Source organism: Carex rostrata, chromosome 29 (genome assembly GCF_964058835.1).
Source record: "Carex rostrata chromosome 29, lpCarRost1.2, whole genome shotgun sequence".
Lineage (NCBI taxonomy): Eukaryota > Viridiplantae > Streptophyta > Magnoliopsida > Poales > Cyperaceae > Carex > Carex rostrata.
This window is the reverse complement of record NC_135946.1, coordinates 4,998,930-5,019,688: the sequence shown is the minus strand read 5'-3', so window position 1 is coordinate 5,019,688 and position 20,759 is coordinate 4,998,930. Positions and strand designations below refer to the sequence as shown.

At 33.2% G+C, this 20,759-nt stretch overlaps 1 long non-coding RNA gene and 1 pseudogene across 1 annotated transcript in view; one reads left to right on the top strand and one right to left on the bottom strand.

The window, feature by feature from the left end:
- The window catches only part of LOC144546062 (uncharacterized), a 104,422-nt gene that overhangs the window by 655 nt on the left and 83,008 nt on the right, over positions 1-20,759 (top strand). The window lies entirely within an intron of this gene.
- Positions 2,774-4,370, bottom strand: LOC144546089 (uncharacterized; annotated as a pseudogene).

Sequence of the window (20,759 nt, the reverse complement as noted above, 5' to 3'; positions counted from 1 at the left end):
TCCATCCTCCAAATCGTCATGCTGCATATACTGTGATGCAGCAGTGATCATGTCAGAAGCCAATGAAAGGTTAGCTGCCATCAGAGCAGCTATCAGTGGGGTCTCGCCATTAATGTTGGTGCCAGAGAAGAGGGAAGGGGCTCTGGACCAGGCCTCCTTTGCAAACTCGTCATGGCCGAGCATTGCGGCAATGTGAAGGCAGTTGTTTTTGTGAGGAGTGGTAGAGAGCAGGATATCAGGATCGGCAATAATCAAGTGGTTGCAGAGGCCAAAATCAGCTTTGTTGCATGCCTTGAAGAGCTGTCGTAGTCGTGGGACCATTGGGATAACAGGTGGGCTGGAAGAGGAAGCTAAGCTAGCTGAATTGCTCATGCTTTCTTTCTTGCTTAGTTAGTCGCCTTAATTTGGGTATTGATTTTGGGAAAATAAGATGGATTTATATAATTATCTCGACAAGTTAAGAAACCACTTTGGGCTGAATAGCTGATGGTTGGTTGCTTGTTTGCTTAGTTGCCTTAAATAGAGTACTTCCCAGTGAAAGATATAAAATAAAGATTTATACAACTCGACAAGTTAAGAATATTGAACTCGCATGAGATTGCCAGTGGGCTCAATCATTACTTCCCTTTTTGTTTAGGTTAAGCTGAGGTCTTTGAATGCAGCTTCTGCTTCTTCTTTTTTTTTTGACAAAGAAAAAAGGGTCTAGCCCTTGTTTCATTAATCATTTTGGAGTTACAAAAGATATGTAACTAAGTAAGAAAAGCAATTCTGCTCAAAACATTTGAGCATAAAGCAAATGAATGCTTCTGCTTTTTTAAATTGAATGCTTTTCTTTTTTAATTTGTTGAGGTTAAACCGAGGTCTCTGTCTCTTTGAATACTTTTTCTTTCTTAAATTGGATGCCTTTTCTTTTTTTAAATTGCTTAGGTTAAGCTGAGGCCTTTGAATGCTTTATCTTTTTTGTTTTATTATGTGTCGATCCAGTGCCTATGGGTTTTTAGGCCAAAAAAATATGTGTGGGTCTAGGTGTGTTTAGAGACTGGTACCCTTTGATATGTAATTGCAACCCATCCAAGATTGTGCATTTTATTTGGGTTATCCAAATCAAATCTGGAGAAATGAAAAATCATTATTCTCAAACAAAAGATAAGTATACAATTATATATGTAATGGCGCTGTTTAGCCACCACATAGAAAAATAATAAAAAAACAAAAAAAAAATGTAACTATTTGTATGTATGTAATTTATTCAACCTACACATTTCTGTTAATTTGTAGCTGCGTAGGTCAAGTATCACAAGTAAATAAGATGATTGCTAGAATTTTAAGAACCATATTAATTTGTTCGTTGCTTGAAAATTATAAGAATTTTTCTAACCTTTAAATTCAAACCACAACATTGAAATTAAAACTACAAATGTTTTGCAGCAGGAGGAATTAATTGGATCACGAAAATAATTAGAAGTTTTTTAACTTCCAAAAGATTAATTTTCTTAATTAATTGAATTCGAAAGTCGACCCCATGACTTCCTTTTTGAACTCGCATGAGATTGACAGTGGGATCAATCATTACTTACTTTTTGTTTAGGTAAAGCTGAGGTCTTTGAATGCTTTTTCTTTTTTAAATTGTTTAGGTTAAGCTGAGGTCTTTTTTAAATAGTATAGGCTAAGCTGAGGCCTTTAAATGTTTTCTTTTTTAAATTGTTTGGGTTAAGCTGAGGCCTTTGAATGCTTTTTCTTTTTTGTTTTAATATGTGTGGGTCCAGGATTGTTTGGGGACGGGTACCAGTGAATCTGGGCCTCCACACCCTGTCTGAGAATATTTTTTTTTCATTGGCGGAGGCCACAATTGAGGGCATATTGGGCTTTAATTTTTGTTTTTTCACTCTTTTGGAGACTTGTAGTTGAAGGCATTAGGTGATGTGATGCTTTCTGCATGTGCTCTCATATTCCCTTGCAAAGATGGTAAACCCTGGTAATAGTTCATCGATTGATATTTCAATTTTAAGTCGGGTACAATATTTAATCCCACTTCTAAATTATGTCTGTTCACAGTTTATTAAAAAGAGCTATAAATATCTCGATATATATTTTTAACATGAAATAAAATATAATAATTATAAATACTAAAAGAAACCTCAAAGAAACCTCAAAGATGCTTAATATTTTTAAAAGGAAGGCATAACGTTGCATGTGAAGCATGATCATATATTCTGAAAATAAGTATGACTTGATGTTAAGCATATGTCTTGAAACATTAGTTATAATTGGATTATAATTAATTTATATTCCTCTAGTGAATTAAAAGAGTGCATGAACATAATTGTTTATATACTAAGAAATAGCATGATTTGACGTGTTCAGTGATAACATGAAATTATATTATGTGATAGAAATGATGAATTTTGAAGTGTCAATCCAAAACCCGATCTCGGTATGGTTCATCAAGGTTTGATTGAACATGGTTAATTATAATATAAGTGAATTGTGTGTGTGACTGAAAATATAAGGTTGTTAAAAATTAATTGTGGTGAAATTTAAATAACATAGAAGTAACACCCCCATAGTAGCCGATCACAGCGGTATGTACATTAGGGAAGGTTTACACATGTAGCACACTATATTTGTAGCCAGTGGCGAGTCTAGGAATTCAATCTAAGGTAGGCAAGAAAAACTATAAAATAATTGTAAAAAAAAAAATTTAACATAAATGAACATCAAAGGTTTCAACTAAGTCAAAAGTTTATAACAAATATTCTTTTATATATCAAAAAAAGATGAAATATATTAACGCTACAAAATCAAGTCAATGGAGGGAGCTTTCCTCTACGATTACTCATATTTTGCCATCGTTGCATAATCCGTTCATCAACTACCTCATCAAATAACTCACTCTCAACGTAAGTAACCAAACAATCATTCAAGAATTGATCTCCCATTGAATTCCTTACTCGGTTTTTCACATAATTCATCGCCGAAAATACCCTTTCAACACTAGCCGTAGCTACCGGCAATATCTATGCTAATTTCACTAATTTGTAAACTAATGGATAAACATTGTGCCTCCTCTTTTCCACCATTTTTTTAGAAAGTTCAACTATGCCCTTTAACTCCAAAAAATCATCATCACTTCGCATATCCATGCGATAATTCTCCAATTGACCATCTAGGACAACAAGTTCATATTGGTTGAAATCAGAGGGATAGAATCGAGCTAATTGAACCAACCTATCTTTATTAAATGATGAAAAAGAGTTACTCGGGTCTAAGCATGACACACAAATAAGTAGCTCGGTATTAGTTTCTGTGAATCTGTCATTAAGCTCCTGCAATTGCATATCAATAACCGTATAAAACAGTTCAACACGATAATAATGCAAATTAGTTGTGTTCGTTGCTTGTCTCTTTGGCTTACCGGCATACTTATCCTCCATATTTGGTATGTCTATATCGTGCTTCACACAAAATACACACACTTCTTTGAATAATGTTTCCCAACCACCATCCCTCATACCTTGCAAGCGAATTTTAGCAAAATTCACCAATCGCATAGCATTCACCAAATCTTGCTCTTTTCGTTGCAACGCTTGCGATAGATCATGCGTGATGAGTAATGAAGCTCTCATGAGATGATCACGCCTTTTACAAGATGCACTCGCAACATTGACAACTTGAGAAATCATTTGAAAAAACAAGCCAATCTTGTGATGATGCTTGGCAACATGAACAAGAGTTAGTTGAAGTTGATGAGCCCAACAATGCACATAGTAAGCGGATTCGTTCTCCTTCATGATCAATGTTTTGAGACCATTGAACTCTCCGTTCATATTACTAGCTCCATCGTAACCCTGACCACGTAATCTAGACAAAGTTAGACCATTCTTAACAAATAACCCTTGAAGTGCATCCTTCAAAGACACCGCTCTAGTATCAGGAACATGAACGATACCAAGAAACCGCTCAACAATGGAACCTTTTTTGTTTACAAACTGAATCACAATTGCCATTTGCTCTTTGACCGAAACATCTCTCGACTCATCAATCAAGACAGAAAACAATTCATTGCCCAACTCTACAAGTATCTCCAATATCGTCTCCTCTGCGGCACAATTAACTATCTCCTTTTGGGTATCAGAACATGTCAACTTTCGGTTTTTGGGAGCATTTTCCAGAATCACCTTATCAATTTGTGGGTTACGATCTCCCGTATACCTCAAAAGATGAAGGAAGTTACCTTTACGGTGAGAGCTTTCAGACTCGTCATGTCCGCGGAATGCCAAACCTTGTTTTGTGAGAAATCGACAAACATGTACAGAGGCGTCTAACTGCACTCGATAATTCATCCCTTCGCTAACACTTTGTCTCACCATGATTGTTTCGATGCTCCGTCTTTCACTCATTAAATTCAAACACTTCCTTTGAGCATGATTGTGCTCACTATTTACATATGACAGATTATCGGTGCAAATTTATATATGACAGATTTAAAATGTCTATCTCACTAATTCATAAGAGGAATTCGAAAATATACCAATTTATTAGTTTTAATGTACCAAATCAACCACTCAAAGCATGCATTATAATGTAGTTAATTTAACTTAGCCATGTGCAGTACTACAAAATAGAAAGCATTATACAAATATACAAATTGTAGCACATGATGTAATGTGCGGGTGTCATATTTACTCAATTTGTTTGTGCTTTTTGCTGATTTTGTGTGCTTGCTATTTATTAATTGGAGCTTTTGAAATTGTCTAAAAGAATCCTTTCTTTAGTTCTGATATTGCATGATACGTGGCGTGTTATATTGCATGAGAGAGACTGATATATTTGAGTTGCATGTCATGCATAAACAACTTAAATTATGAGCTTATACAAAGTCCTCCTATTGCACAAATTGCATGTATGGTACATATCATGACTCGAATCATGAAATTGTTGTATTTGAGCTATGTAATCTTGTAAGCTTTGCATGTATAGCACTTGGAACTGAAAAAATGATGGTCATGTATGCGCTCATATATTTGGGGTAAGCGCAGAACTTCATTCATGTCGGATGAAGTTTTCTAGGTACCATTCATGGAGATATTGGTCTGGTTAGTGTCAAGACTTGAATTACAAAACACACTTGATTATTGTATATTTGTGTATTTTGAAAACTATACTTGGAGCCTTATGTTATTCAGATAAGTACGAAATAAGAAGATTCTGGACTATTCAAAAATAATGATTTTGTATATATTACAAAAATCAGTAAAGAAATCCTAAAAAAAATATAAACTTTGGTTTCTATGTTCATTTTAATATAAAAATTATGTTGAGTAGTTTTGATTGACCGTTGAAATTTTGAAAATAAAATTAAAAATATGAAGTATGATTGAAGTAAAAAAAAAAAAAATCAAACATTTTAACCTTGCTCATTATACTCCATGAAATATACGATTTATAATTTGGGTTCAAAGATAAGGTCTTTATCTCTGGTTGTATTTGATATATATGTTTAGTTCAACAAGGTATGAAAAGCCCGGCCCAAACTATACGACCTACTAGACATGATGCTAAAAGTCGGATTAATTTCTATAAATAAGTAGGGTCACATGTAATGTGAAAGTTCATAAATGCTGCTTAATTTTGAAAAGAGAAACTTTGAATCCAATCAAATCAAGATATATATAAAATGAAATTTATGGGATTGAGAGATGGTTGTTAAATTTATTAGATCCACCAATAGCTAATCCGATACAGCATCAGATTTTTTTTGCATAAATTAATTAAGCATGAATTGGTATCATTTTTTTTATAAATTCAGGACTTATTCATGCGAACTCAATTTAATTGGGACAACATAATTTTATATAAATTTAACAATAACATCTGATGGTTAAACTTTGTACAAAGTACAATATATAGAGTAAAAGAATAAAATTAAACAAAAACAAATCTAACACTAAAATTATACTATCCAACAAAAGATAGAGTCATTGAATTGCTTGAGGGAACAATAGGCAATTGTAGTTTTGTAGATAATTAAACATATAAAGGAAAAAAAAAAGAGCATAGCTCGAAGCTCTCATACATGGGTTCTCTCATGAGCACTCTCCTAATTTCCCCTTCTATATAAATCAAGGCTATTTTACTTATTTAGAGAATGACAAGTTATTAGACATAAGAAGAAGTAATTAGGATTAATTACAAAAAATAAAATCATAAATATCATAAAAATTTACATCTCCAAGAGCTGGTATTTGATAAATATTCTCCGCGTGAAAACCACATGTTCGAAACCTAAATATATATATTTTTTAAAAATATTAAATTTTTAAGGGAAAATTCCCAGTGTGCCCATACAAAAACTTAAAATAGCCAATATCCCCATCATAATAGCATAATATCCAAAATCCCCATCAAAACTTTACATTATTTCTTTTATCCCCTTTCATCTATTTAACTATTTATTTAATTATTTTAATTATTTAATTGACAAATTTACCCTTTCCCTATCTCTCCTATCTCTCCAAGACGACTTTCTCCCACAAGTATCGAACTTTTGCCATGCCCACCCGTCTCGGGACCCCCTCTCCCAGTGAAACCTATGTCAAAGTGTCACACCCTTTACCTCTCCCTCAACCTCTCAGCGACAGGCCCTCCCTCCTCTCCTCTCCCCCGACTTCTTCCTTGTGATTTTTGATGGATTGCAAGAGAGTTGTGGTACATGTTTATTTTTTTAATTTAATATTTGTATTAAAGATTTTTAAAGGATTACAAGAGAGTTGTGCTCTGATGGCAGGGTACCTGAACAAGAAGTAATGAAACAACAACCAGAGGATATACTTTCATGGAGAGGTGAGGTGTGCGTAAATATACCAAGCCAATCGGAGCCGGCTGAAGATCCGACATGTGCCACGAGAAGCGCTACAGACACCCCATTGACTGACAAATTGGGCACGAACATCTGGACTTGCTGCTCAAAAGGATTTTACTGATAATGGTCTGTACCAATACCATCACTGATGGCTTAAATATTGAAATGGAGATTGGCCGCACTTATTTCAGTTTAAATTAGTTTTCTTTATGATGATTATGTAATTTAAGATGAACTTTTCATGTTAGGTGTTTTCTATTATTTTGCTGTAAGATCTGATGTAATCAAATGTTTTTTATTTTAAGTAATTTAAACGCTTATGGGCTTATCATAAGAAAAAAAACATTAAGCTGGTGTGGCAAATGACAATGATGGTGCTAAGAAATGCGAAGTGTGGGTGTAATTGTGCACGTATATTTTTCTTAGTGCTGAACTGGTAACATTCTACCAGTATCGAACTGCTACCAGTTGGACAGTTAACCGGGTCTTTCATTATTTTCTGTTGTCTAAATTCTAGTTTGATTTGTAAGATTTGCCCTGGATTTTCTACATAATTAAAGCTCTTCAACAAGTTTTTGGTCAAATATTTACTTGAAAAGGATTTAGAATTGGATTTTTGTGTTAACTGCTGGAAGGCTTCTTGCACTTCTTGGTAAGAAACTAGTTCGATGAGAAACTGGTATGTACCAGTCATTAACGAATTTGGTTCAATAAGGAATATAGTACTAAATGCTAGCATCTCATAACATGGTTTTAAATATAAATCTTACACGCAAAGTTATATGATAAGAAGTGTTGTAATCCAATGTGGATGACTTTTAAATTTGTTGTTTTGTTTTATTGACAGTTAATTACATTATCTTTGTATAGTTTTAGCTTAAAATGGCATGGTTGCCATGAGTTAAAGTTCATTGAATAAAACAATTCTGTTTTATGGATGTGACAATGATTCACATTCAATATGTTCTAATATTTGTGTGAAAATATCCAATTATCTCTAGTTAGGTATTAATTTATTCTAATCGTAATTATATTATCTTATCCATCTGTATTTGCTACATATTTGTTACTAATGTCTGTGTATATTTTACAACGAGTTCAATTGATTTTCAAAGATACTGACAAACAGTTGGAGGAAATTATAGAAGAAGTTCACTCACAAATGAGATACATCAACCAAGCACACAACAATGTGCCGTAGGCATCCCAGATATACTTTTCTTTTCTTTTTTCATTATTTGTTTGGACTTCTTTTGATTAGTTACCAGTAGAATAGTTGTCATTTATGTATACTGGTAACTAGCTCAATTGTTGTGAGCCTTTATTTATTTATTTTTTATTTTATTTTATTTTTTATCCATGTAAGTTACTACACTCTATAACTTGAATCCTATATGCAATCAAATAGGGCACATGACTCTTACTTTTACTAAAAAAAAATTGGTTTTACATAATTGCTTGCCGTAATCTGAATTTTTTATGCTTAATTGTTGATTTGTACAATGAGTTCATATTGATTTCGAAACAAGGTGAATTAAATGTCTGTAACAGTATAAGGTGTTGTATAGAATAATCTTGTGCATGTGAGAGATCGATCATGCTATCAAAAAACTAGAAGCACAAGCCCATGTCAAATCTATGTGAAAGGAAATTTTTATTTTTATTGCGTTATACCTTAGAATTAGAAGAGTTGCAAATGAGAAATTGAGAAACAAGTTAATAAATAGGAGTTATCTTCAGATTAAGGTACTTGCCAATAAGATATTTGCATTTGCGTTACTGCGTATACAGTTATTCTCGCCAGAGATAAAAGGAACAGGGAGAGAATTGATGCTGATATGAGAGGGCGTTGATATATTTCATGCATGGTGCTGATAGCAAGAGGAGAGGGGCTTAGTGATTAATGGTACTCATAGATAGAGGAGAGGGGCTTAGTGCATTAAGGGTTAAATGAGAGACTGAGAAGAGAGGGCGGGAGAAGTACTGGGAGGTGAGGGCAGGAGAGACTGAGAGTAGCAGCTGTGGGAGAAAGGGGTATATTTGTCAATCAAATATTTAAAATAATTAAATAAATAGTTAAATAGATGAAAGGGGATAAAAGAAATAATGTAAAGTTTTGATGGAGATTCTGGATATTATGCTATTATGATGGGGATATTGGCTATTTTAAGTTTTTACATGGGTACACTGGAAATTTTCCCAATTTTTAAATGCTAAACCTCCATATTTTCTTTAAAAAAGAAAAAAAATAGGTGTGAGACACGTTTTTAGCAATGATATATATATATACATACATACATATACATATATATATATATATATATATATATGGACTTGGCTACGGTGCTATGGGTAGCTAAGAGGCCTCCCGTGCTACGGCTCAATATTCGACTTTTCAAAATTCTAACGGTCGATCCGAACCGTTCATCTTGTTCTTCATATTAATATGTGCTTGGAGACCAAATTTTACATTTTTTGAAAATTGTTTACTATTTTTTTAGATTTATTGAAAATCGCTGTTTTTCAGACAAATCTGAACCATAAAAAACAGCGATATTCAATAAATCTAAAAAAATAGTAAACAATTTCCAAAAAATGTAAAATTTGGTCTCCAAGCACATATTAATATGAAAAACAAGATGAACGGTTCGGATCGACCGTTAGGATTTTGAAAAGTCGAATATTGAGCCGTAGCACGGGAGGCCTCTTAGCTACCCATAGCACCGTAGCCAAGTCCTATATATATATATATATATATATATATATATATTCTGATTAATTGAGGTTGGTATAAGCAAGGTGATCTGATATTTGTGTTTCATTGAGGTTGATGCAAGGTGATATGGTATACGTTTTTAGCAACGATATACACATCAATTTGACTCGGTAGCATTCATTGAGGTCGATGCATGTCAATCTAGCTTCATATCATATTCTCTCTCTCTCTCTCTCTCTCTTTCATTGAAGTTGATGCAACCATTGATGTAAGCGACAAATATAATTGGCATCTGTGTACCGAATACTCTGCGTATTTACAAGTGATCGAGCTGCTTTCTTGATATAGTAATAACTAGTTGGGCCTCCACAATTGGTGGAGGCCACAATTGTGGTCATATTGGGCCTTGATTTATATTTTGTATGCTTTTGGAGACTTCTTGTTCAAGTCAAGGCATTAGGCAAGGTGATGTTTTTATTTTTATTTTTATGCAAATAAACTATAAGGTAGAAATAGCTAAACAAAAAATTGCACTTCAAAACTATCGCTCACTTAATTATGTTCTATTTTATATGAACTGTAGTTGTTATTGTACACAAGATGATTAGTACGTAACATTTGACTCATCAATTTATTTATTTTATGCCGAATCTAAGCATTAAGTAGAAAATTATGTTTATTAAAAAAATAAAATAAGTACTATTCAAAAGGATGTAGAAGAGAAAAATGAAATTAGTATTAAAAATAAAACAGATATATTACAAGTGCAGCGTACAACTGGGGATTAGAAACGACAGAGAAATTATTAGACAAAGTAGGAGAAGAGAAGGAGAAACAACCTTTGTCAGGAAAAATAATTACTAAATTCAAATTGAAACCATAGCATTGGAATTCAAAGTTCAAAAATGCGGTAGAAAAAAACAAAGTTCCTCATATTTTGCACCTTTTTAAATATTTGGAACGAGTTCTTTTCGAAAATTACCACGAAGCCTGTAGCGAAGCATTAATAGAGGCCATTCACCGATGATCTTGGAGATGAATGGAAGGATCGTGCAGAGAACTAATATAAGAATTGCAAGCCACAAGTTTTTGGGGGCTATCACTGTGAACAAACCGGTACCAAAAGCAATTGCAGTAGCCCCATAGGCACACCACATTAGTGCCCTCGTTGTTTTCCGATAATTGAGCAGGAAATCCAAGTCCTCCCATATCGCCAAAATGCAGAGAAATGCGACTGCAAGGGAGGAACACATGGCTATGGTGTCAGAGATAAGGAACACCTGAAAAGCTGCTTTCCTTGCAAAAAGGGGTTGTCCGGCATCAGAGGAATCAGAGCTGAATCCTCCTGGCAATGTAAAAGCAGCAGCAAAAGTGATAGTAGCGAGAAGGGCAGCGACCAAAGATGTGTTAGAAGTGTACTTTTGGGTAAGGTTTTTGACCTCCTTAATTGCTTGCTGCTTGATCTTTTGTTCTACTCTATTTTTTATTACATAATTCCATGAGGAGGGAATTACACTTGACAACAATGTGAACGACTCATTCTGTGATAGCAAATAAAAGATAGGTAAAATGTATGCATGATCTTTCTTGACCTTATATTAAAAAAAAAAAACTAGCTACATCATGATTGGAATTAACAAATTGCATAAAATTAACACTAAATTTAAGTAAGTGTTTTGTATAAGAAAAATGAAAATTAAATAACTTACCCACTTCAAAGTCTTCCATAAGTCGGTCTGTTGAATAACCTTGTTAAGTGCAGTATTGGCCTGATTATTAACAGCAGTATAATCCTGTCCTGCTTGGGTTAGTAAAGAACGAAGGAGCTTCGGGTCGCACTTGAAAGCAGCAGAATGTAGGGGATGCACACCACTATTTTCGGCTTGGTTAATTAATTAACCTATGAAGCTGGGGTGTGCTTAGTATGTAGTCGACTGAATTTGGGTTTTCTAGAAAAATAGCCAAATGGAGTGCACTATGCCCAAGCTTGTCAGGAGTATAAATAGAGTCAGGGCAAGTGTTCATTATCTCTTTTGCAATCGACAGAAAGCCATATGCCATTGCCGCAAGAAATGGAGTAAATCCGTTTATACGGATCTTAGTATATGCCAAATTAGGGTCATATTCTAAGAATATTCTCACCAACATGAGTTTGTTATCACGTACAGCTATGTGCAGCGGATTGTTTCCAACTTCGTCTTTATGGTATGCTAGTTGGAATTGTCCTTCCAACAGTTGCTTAACTATACCTGACAATACATGCCATGATAAAATTAGAACATTTACTAAGACCGCCTAAAATAATGAGATGTAAGTGGTTCAAATGCATGGAGCAATGATAACGGATGCAAAACTTTCTGGGGGCGATGGCAATATTGGCTCGCTCCAAGGCTTCAGGAGTTGATGGGAGATGAGGTGAGACAACGGGTGAAGTGGATTTAGGACTCTAAAGAGTTGGTCCACAAAGTTCTTAATTTCCGTAGAAGTAAAAATCAGAATCGATTATTTGACCTTACAATCGGAATCGACTAAATCAGATTTATTTTGCCAAAAACTTGTTTGTCTTAAAGAAAAATAAAAAAAATAATAAAAAAATAATTTGTCAATAATTTATATTGAGACAAATAACTACATTCAAATAATCCACTAATATAATATAATACAAAAATGCAAATACATCATAGGGTTAATTTTAAATTAAAAGAACCATAGATAACACAAAATATTTAAGAAATAGTGACATTTAAAAAATTCGGCACAAACATAAATTTCACTATATCAAAGAAAAAGTAATTTAAAAAATATCTAAACAAATATTATATCAGAGTTCACGGTGAGCCAATAACCGATAGTATATCTAAACAAAAGAAAATGTATAGGCTTATGCACCAAGTCCACCCAAATGTTTTAGTTAAAATTTTCCCTTCTGCTTTCTTTCTTCTCCCCAATTCGCCGACCCAGTTTCTAATTTATTTTTTGTCTTTCTGATACCTGTCTTCCTACTCTCCAGTCCTAGCTATAAGAGAATCAATCTAAAAGTAGAAAATTCGTACTTATATAGGTTAAGACTCCTCTGATTCGGCTGAGTCACTACTGTTCAACTCGGTTTTCCCCTAAAATTCACTCTCAACATAAATTGGTACAAAATCAGCTCGGTTGAATTTCCCTTCTATGTTAATTTCACAAAACGAAATGAGTACTATTTAGTTTTGACTTATGACTGTAGACTTGAGATAATTTGAACAAATATTTCTATTAAAATTGGGTTAGTTCAAAAGCCAAAATAATAGTTTTCTCAACTGAAATACATACATAAAACCAACTACAACAGAATGTGAAAAACAACATGCACAGATTGGGCTTATAAGTAATGAACCTGGGTGCTCGAATCTCACTGCAGCATGCATAGCTGAGTCATCATTTGGGCCAAAAACTGCCGAAGATGGGATTTGTAGCAATCGCTCTATAACTGTAGAATATCCTCTGCGGGCTGCCATATACATGGGTGATTCGCCAGTATTGGTAACTTGCTCTGACAATCGTGGCTCTATCTCCAATAGCTGCAGTGCCAAACTTTCAAAGCCATTCCTCAAGGCATGATGCAACACATTTTTGTTGCGCCTATCGACCTTCAAGAGCATGCGGTTGAATGGCCTTCCTTCCTCCAAATCATTATGCTGCATATACCGTGATGCAGCAGTGATGATGTCAGAAGCCAACGAAAGGTTACCTGCCATCAGAGCAGCTATCAGTGGGGTCTCGCCATCATCGTTGGTGCCGGAGAAGAGGGAAGGGGCTCTGGACCAGACCTCCTTTGCAAACTCGTCATGGCCGAGCATTGCGGCAATGTGAAGGCAGTTGTTTTTGTGAGGAGTGGTAGAAAGCAGGATATCTGGGTCGGCAATAATCAAGTGGCTGCAGAGGCCAAAATCACCTTTGTTGCATGCCTTAAAGAACTGTCGTAGTCGTGGGGCCATTGGGATAACAGGTGGGCTGGAAGAGGAAGCTAAGGTACCTGAATTGCTCATGCTTTCTTTCTTGCTTAGTTAGTCGCCTTAATTTGGGTATTGATTTTGAGAAAATATGATGGATTTATATAATTATCTCGACAAGTTAAGAAACTACTTTGGACTTAATAGCTGATGGTTGGGTTGCTTGTTTGCTTAGTTGCCTTAAATAGAGTACTTCCCAGTGAAAGATATGAAATAAAGATTTATACAACTCGACAAGTTAAGAATATTGAACTCGCATGAGATTGCCAGTGAGCTCAATCATTACTTCGGTTTTGTTTAGTTTAAGCTGAGGTCTTTGAATACTTTTGCTTTTTTAAATTGAATGCTTTTCTTTATTAATTTGTTTAGGTTAAGCCCAGGTCTTTGAATACTTTTTCTTTTTTAAATTGCTTAGGTTAAGCTGAGGCCATTGAATGCTTTTCCTTTTTGAAGTTGTTTAGATTAAGCTGAGGCCTTTGAATGCTTTATCTTTTTTTGTTTTAATATGTGTCGGCCTATGGGCTTTTAGCCCCAAAATATATGTGTGGGTCTAGGAGTGTTTAATTAGACACTGGTACCCTTTGATATGTAATCGCAACCCATTCAAGATTGTGCAGCAGGAGTAATTAATTGAATCACGAAAATAATTTCGAAATGATTAAATTTTGTTAAGATTACACTCGGTTCCAGCATAACTTGGGGATCGAGCCGAATCCTTTAAAAGATCTATATCTACTCAAAAGAAGGAAAGAATAAATTGAAGGATATCAATCATATCTAGTGAAATAGACAATAGATAATATTTGATTATTTGTCATTAATTCTAAGGATTGGTTTCCATTTTTAGCATGATATACAAAATATTTCTGAATTGACAATATATCATTTATTGAGGTTTGATTGTAACTTTAATTTTAGAGTGAAGTGCGTGCCTACTCATGCTTATTCTTTAATATTTTTTACTTTGTAATGGAGAATTAATTTGTAGGGAACATTAATACTACAAAGATAAGATCATGCTATCCAATATATGGGTATTTGTAGAATTGTAGTCTACATAAATCATAAGGTAAGAAACCATATTACTATTATAAAAATAATTTAAATAATTGATATCTATATTGTTTACATTGTTGTAGTTATTTTGTCAGCACGATTTTAAATTATAAAAAAAATGCTACATTTTTTGAAGCATCCATATTTAATAACATTAACCAAAGAGTGATATAATAAATTGAAGTCACAGTTTTTCCGTGATGTAAATTGTATAATAAATTATTGATGTCATTGTCAGCGTTTCAAAAATGATATCATAGATGACAATATTTTTTAAAATGCTACAGATAAAAAGAAGTTGATGTAGGGGTGTTCATTTCATCTAGTCCGGTTTAATCGGTTTTAAATCACACTGAAAGAGTTTGGTTTAAAAAGGTACTGTTTTTCTAGTAAAATGGATCGGTTCGGTTTATTTTTTAAAACCAGTTTAATAGTACAGTTGGATTCAGTTTAGATATTTTAAACCCGATTAGAATTGACTAAATTTTTTAAACCCCATCACCAGTCCAAATCAAAAAATTTAAAAAAAAATTAAAAATTACTTCATAATGTATATAGCTTTGTTCAGTTCAAAACCGTTTAAACCTGACCAAACAAAATTTTTAAATTCATCTTTTAAAAAAACTAAAATTTTTAACAAAACATGGTTATTTTTGTGATTAATTAATATTCTATATGAGTTCAACCGAACAAACATAAAATATAGCAATTAAAAACTCAAAGGTTTGTTCTAAGAGCGAGATAGATAGACTAGTGTGTTTAGATCTAATAGCTCTATAAATAGCTGAGAATGCTATTTTGATTCTAATTGTCATGAATATGTCAACAATCTTTACGAATTTCTCAATAAGTTTTACATATTCTAATTAAATTTTGCTGATTTTGATTGGAATTGTGCTTTTTATGGTGTTATATAATATATGAAATAACGAGACTAGCTAACTCATATTAAGACTTAAAATCACTATCTTTTGAAATTTTTATTTCTTGAATACTTCTTAAAAGTGAATTTGCTCAATTGTAGAGTGGATACTTTGTCCCTCGTATATATTACTCAAAATAGTGACTGTTGAATTTGGATTAAACCAAAATGTAATAAATATATTGCGGGCTAAAATGAAAAATAGAGTTAATTTAGTGCAACAAGGAATATATATAGGCAGTTGATATGAGCATATAGATATCATATCTTTAAAGTCTGATCCAATGGGGGATCAACATTATCGCAAGTGCTGTGTTGTCGGCTTCCCCTAGATAATCCGATTGTACCAACTTACTTCATGTCTGATCCAACGGTTTGTACAAACCTATGAGCAAAGATCTGAGGGTGTAATTATCCTTTGTACAAAGTTGGTTGTTTTCTTTATCAAAATCTAGCTACATTTCAGTTTTTTTATGCATCAGTAGTGCAAAACTAGATACTATTTATCAATAACTCGGTAAAAGATGGAAGGTCATCACGTTAGCGGTTCCATTCAACTTGGATCTTGTTGCTTTGTTGCTTCTTTTGTTCTTTTTGCTTTTCTGCTTTTTACACTTTTATAACTCTTGAAAGATATAAAAAAAAGATTTATAAAACTCGACAAGTTAAGAATATTGAACTTGAATGAGATTGACAGTGGGCTCGATCATTATTTCCCTTTTGTTTAGGTTAAGCTGAGGTCTTTGAATGCTTTTTTTTTTTTAATTGAATAGGTTAATTAAGCTGAGGCCTTTGAGTACTTTTTCCTTTTTGTTTTAATATGTGTGGACCCAGGAGTATTTAGGGATTTTGAATGCTTTTTTCTTTTGAGAATTATTTTCTATTGAAATTAATAAAATGGAAGAGACAAAAATAAAAAGAGCTCATCAGGTAGGAATTATACTGATTCAAATTTTTGAATTATTAGGATTGGTAGAATTCCTACGGACTTTTCTACTAATTAAAAATTTGATTTATTTTTTTCATTTTCTCTCTTCCATTTTATTAATTTATGTAAAAAATAATTTTCTCTGTCGTTTTTTTTTTTTTTTTTTTTAATATGTGCCGGTCCATAAGTGTTCAGGGACTGGTACGGATTTCATGGAGTCTACCCTATGATATGTAATTGCAACCTATGATTGTGCATTTTGTTTGGGTTATTATGCAAATGGAATCTGGAGAATGAAAAATCATTATTTTCAAACAAAAGATAATAACAATTTCAGCATGATACAGATACTAGACATGTTGAAATAGTATAACATGGTTGGCATTGGCCTCCACACCCCGTTTGATATTTTTTTTTTCATTGGTGGCACCTAGAATTAAGGCCATATTGGGCTTTAATGGACGAAATTTTCAAAATGGTAGTTACATTCCTCTAAGTATTATGACCAAGGACAACGTATTTGTGTTCAGGGGCGGATCCAAAGAGGACCACGGAAATAGTTGCTCACTTGCTCCTCTCTTTCCTCTTGAATTTTGAAATTCAGTAGAAAAATACGGGTCTGATACCACTTTGCTCCCTCTTGAATTTTGAATTTTTTTTATTATGTAAGAGTATATTATTTTTGTTTTTTTTTTTTGTTACGTTAATTTTTTTTTATATATATACTCAATTAGTTAATGAGTTTGAACTCGATTCTTACCTCCCTCCCCTCCCTCTAGCAGAAATATTGCATTCGCCCCTGAATGTGTTAGGATTGACATCATCATAAATAGAACTAAATTAATTGGACGGTTAGAATATGTTGAGGTTAATCATAAAAGTTCGTAAAATCATACTTTTATGTAAATTTGATTTAAATTTAAAAAAAAATAGATTTAATGGGTACAAAATAATTGTCTAGTAGCATTATGGAGTATATCAAAGTTATGTATGGATTATAAATTATAATATGATTAAGTATGAATTGTATCTATCAATCTGAATTATAAGGTGTGCTTAAGAAAATCAATTAGAGAAAGATATGAATGATTGGGTTTTTCCAAACATATTAACTTGTTCTACTGTCCGATTAAAATTCAAATCAATTTAATCCAGGATTTTTTTTAAATTAAAAAAAATCATCTATTGCTTGAAACGGAAGGGTACCTGTGGTTGTTCGACAAACAGATGAAACCGCATCATTTGTGCAGTCCAATAAGGATAGCTTAGTCGGACCGCAACATTGATGCAGTTGCACCATTTTTGACAACTACTACACCAGCCACACGAACTACCACAAGTGATAAGAGAGAAAAAAAATAAAAATAAATGGTGGAATACCTACCTTTCTAATTTGAAAACAATATGAAAAAGGTGATTTTAATAGGCACAATAAAATATTATTTTATCTTTGAACCTTTTATGTTTTTGTTTCCTCAACCGAGCTCTAAGACCAACTTTCCTCTTTTTAATATTGAAATTATATCACCCATAAAGGAAAAATTGGAATCAGAATTGAGTAAATCGATCGAAATTGGCCAAATCGAATCAGAAACTCGGACTTTTTCTGTTAGAAACTTGTTTTATACTAAAAAAATATAATTTATCAACAATTTCTATTTAAACAAATGATTACAATCAAATAATCCATTAATACAATGTAATACAATGTAATACAAGCATTATTCCTCTTCAATATATAATTGTTTAAACACTTATATTTATATTTAGTTATGTACTATAGCAACAAATTAAATGTAACATGGTGTGGTGGTAGTTGTCTTAGTCCTTATTCAAGGGGTCCTCGGTTTGAATCACGCAGCTAGTCATAAATTATATCCTAAACCTGACCTTTTAAATCTTATAAAATTAATAACAAATTCGAATTTGTTACAATGGTACACATTGCTAGTCTTTCCAGAAATAACAACGATATTGCATTTTTTTTATAAATTGATTGTATCGTACTTATCCAAATAACTTGGATCATTTTTTTTAAATGATAAAACAATCAGCGATATAATCTGACTAATTAAACCGTCCCCTGATTAAACTAGTGACCCAATGAACATTATAGTGTGATACACAACAAAATTAAGTATTAATCTAAATTATTGCCTTTTATGTTGCTCCCTTTGTATTTTTTTTTATTTTTTGAAAATCCCCACCATCATATATATATATATATATATATCCTTTGATAGTGCATTTACAATAATAAAAGAAAAATGACAATAATTGATTGTACATTTAATATTGATTAGTTTTATATATTTTTTTTCAAAAAAGAAACACCATAAAATAAACCTTGGAATAAACTTTTCACGAGTAAGCCATATCCAATGAATAGCCCAGGTAACTTGAGTTCATGGGCTCTGAGAAATTAAATGTAGGCTTGGTAATCCAAACATATGATATATGGAGTCTAGGGGTGTTCAAACGGTCGGTTCGATTTAAACCAAACTAAATTTGTCAAACCGAATTAAAACCGAACTGATTAAAACCTAACCGAACCAACAGAATTAAAATGCCAAACCAAACCGATAAAACCAAACTAAACTTCGGTTTGTTCGGTTGAACCGAGTAGAGGAATTCAATCTCAGAAAATCAAAACTCATTACAGCAGCCAATACATTCATAATTTCATAGAAATGAAAATTAAGATACCATTACACACATGGTTCAATTTTATACAAATATATTGATGTTCTAAAATATCCAAAGTTCTAGATCAATATTTATTCTTGATTTTTAACCCCAAAATAAATAAAAGAACCAAAATAATATTTGAATTATTATATAACCGGTCGGTTCGGTTTTTTCGGTTTTGCGAAATTAAAACCGAACCGAACCATTTAAACCGAATTACTTCATAAAATCAATCGAACCGAACCATTTAAACTGAACAACTGAACCATTTAAACCAAAATTCTCCGCTTCGGTTCAAAACCAAATAAACCAAACCATTTGAACACCCCTAATGGAGTCGCTTTCTTGAATTAGTAATAACTTGATTGGGCCTTGATTATATTTTCCACGCTTTTGGAGACTTTTAGTACTTAACTGTGCAAGGCATTAGTCAAAGGTGATGCTTTTGAAAAACTATATCGCTTACTTAACTGTGCTCTGTTTTATATGAACTGTAGTCGTTATTGTACATGTACAGATGATAAGTAATTAACCTTTCAATAATCAATTTACTTATTTTCTACTCGATTCTAAAAATTAAGTACAAAATTATGAGTATTAAAAATGAAATCAGTATTAAGAAGGAGATAGAAGAGAAAAATGAAAATTAGTATTTGTAATAAAAAAGAGAGATTACAAATGGAGCACAGAAGTGGAGATTACAGGGAAGAGATAAATTATGAGATGAGAGGGAGTAGGAGAAGAGAAGGAGAAACAACCTTTGTCAGGAAAAATAATTACTAAATTCAAATTGAAACCATAGCATTGGAATTCAAAGTTCAAAGATGCGGTACAAAAAAAAACAAAGATCCTAGTATTTTGCACCTTTCTAAATATTTGGAACGAGTTCTTTTCGAAAATTACCACGAAGCCTGTAGCGGAGCATTAATAGAGGCCATTCACCGATGATCTTGGAGATGAGTGGAAGGATCGTGCAGAGTACTAATATAAGAATTGCAAGCCACAAGTTTTTGGGGGCTATCACTGTGAACAAACCGGTACCAAAAGCAATTGCAGTAGCCCCATAGGCACACCACATTAGTGCCCTTGTTGTTTTCCTGTAATTGAGTAGGAAATCCAAGTCCTCCCATGTCGCTAAAATGCAGAGAAATGCGATGGCAAGAGAAGAACACATGGCTACGGTGTCAGAGATGAGGAACACCTGAAAAGCTGCTTTCCTTGCATAAAGGGGTTGTCCGGCATCAGAGGAATCAGAACTGAATCCTCCTGGTAATGTAAAAGCAGCAGCAAAAGTGATAGTAGCAAGGAGTGCAGCGACCAAAGATGTGTTGGAAGTGTACTTTGTTGTAAGTTTCTGGACCTTCTCTCTTGCTTGCTTCTGGATCGTCTTTTTTGCATTATCTCTTATTTCGTAATTCCATGCGGAGGGAATTACATTTGATAACAATGTGAACGACTCATTCTGTGACAGCAAATAAAAATAGGTAAAATATATACATGATCTCTCTTGACCTTATATAAAAAAAAATTGAGTAGAACTAGGGTGTTTCTAAGTTCACAAAGCCCTTTGTGAACTCAACTCTAAAACCAAGGGA